The sequence below is a fragment of the Cibotium barometz genome, chromosome 55 (genome assembly GCF_041138505.1).
Source record: "Cibotium barometz isolate CiBa-2024 chromosome 55, ASM4113850v1, whole genome shotgun sequence".
Lineage (NCBI taxonomy): Eukaryota > Viridiplantae > Streptophyta > Polypodiopsida > Cyatheales > Cibotiaceae > Cibotium > Cibotium barometz.
In genome coordinates this window covers 12,123,470-12,125,327 of record NC_141100.1, presented here as the reverse complement: position 1 = coordinate 12,125,327, position 1,858 = coordinate 12,123,470, and the positions used below count along the sequence as shown (strand labels likewise).

Sequence of the window (1,858 nt, the reverse complement as noted above, 5' to 3'; positions counted from 1 at the left end):
AGTAATCAATGAACTTCACTGTTGATGTAGAAAATCAAATTGATTGCATTCAAATTGAACTGGCATACACAGTCCAGCAAGTACCCTATTTTGGCATGCTTTCCAAGGCTTCAAATTGCAATGTAGTGGTTCAATCAAGTGTGGATAACTTGCGTTGACACCTAATCAAGATCAATGTTGCATATCAACATCAACCAAGGTGTGTACATACCAAAAATATCAAATCCTCTTCTCTCTTTTGAGAAAAACTAGTAAAATCAATAAAAACCAATAGTAAAAGTTGTTAGGTGATGGAGATGGAGACCCTCTCTCTAATAGACATGATGAACATGAGAGTCTATTTCTATTAATGAAATAATTACATAGACAAGTGGGTATAGACAACAAGGTTGGGCCACAATTTTTAGACAAGACCCACCAAACAACTAGTCTTTCCCACAACAAAGACTTAACCAAGAAACTTGACAATCATATTTATGGGAGCATTGGATTGTGTTGTTGAAGAACATTGCTCCTCCATCCACCATAGTATTGTTGATGTAGAACTCGGTGAAGAAGCTTTCTTTGATCTTCAAGAGTCATCCAAATCCGGTAACAGTCCCTTTGAAGGCCAAGAATGGCATCAACAAACCCCAGCAAATAGCTTAAGCCCTCATCGGTATCCAATTGAAAACCTTTTTGTTCAGCTGAAAGGATGTGGTCACCTTTGGTCCCATCTTCATTTATCCGGTTACAGGCTACGTCAAGTATCACTACATCTCCAGTTTGGACATTCCTGCCCTCGACAATACAAAGAGATCCCAAATCTTTGTATAGCGAGATTTGAACTCTGTTTCAGCAGCTCTATGATATGATGCTTCATCATCTATCTCTACCACAACCTTCAGATTTTTATAAGAATCTGGTGTGGCCCTCTTCACTTCTGGTATCACATCCACCACCACATCATAGCTGAGCAGAGAAGCCGGTGAAAATGTTGATTTTAACTCATCAATGTTGGAGATGATGTGCTCGGAATCCTTCAAAGCTCTTCCAGCAACCGAGGACAATGCCGTTGGCAATGTATTTCTCAAAACAGCTTCAATAGCTGCGATCTTGATTTTATCCTTTCCGACAAAGTTCACCAGGATTGGCTCCGGTATAATTTTCCCTACTTGAAAGCCTGGTATATTTTCCCCCTTGTTGAACTCCTTCAAAACCAGATCATAGCTTTCCTTGCAGATTTTTGGGGCTACTTTAATGCTCAGCTTAACTCTGGAGTTGGGTTCGATGGATTCGAAGACTTCGACTGCATCAGCCATAGCACTGGCTCGCGGTAGTAAGGGGCGGTTCCCATTCGAGCGAAAAGGGCCCCCTGGAAAGGCTCCTGTAGTTTTTGCTGCTGTTGTGGTGCAGCTGCGCCACTTGCGAAGGGGTCGTACCGCTTGATATCTAGTCGTTGAAGCGAAGGGGCTACAACACGTGACAGTGTGAGGATGAGAGAGGCGGGACACGGGCAGCTGAAATGCGAGGAGAGAAGCCAACATGAAGAGAGGCTAACGCCTCCATAGCAACGGTGCTGTTGCGCTTCTCTTTGATACGACAAAACCGGCTTCGGACATCACTTTTGTGTTTTTGTGAGGGCTTCAAACCAATAAATTTCCACTCACTAATTCAATGTAGGGCTTACATGAGTTGCCAATCATTCCCCTTTGCTAGATACATGATTCTTTGTCAGATTTGTAACTATTTGCATCATTCATTCACCACACTCAAGCTTCAATGGAGAGCTTGCAAAAAAGAAATTTCTCTTTGCTCAAATCTGGTGTTGTTTGTGTTTTTGCACGTGCAATCCGCTCAAGGATGTTTAGTAGTCCTT

General features: G+C 42.3%; 1 pseudogene; it reads right to left on the bottom strand.

Annotated features, from left to right (window-relative positions):
* Positions 1-474: 474 nt before the first annotated feature.
* On the bottom strand, positions 475-1,527 carry LOC147607376 (trigger factor-like protein TIG, Chloroplastic; annotated as a pseudogene).
* Positions 1,528-1,858: the final 331 nt, after the last annotated feature.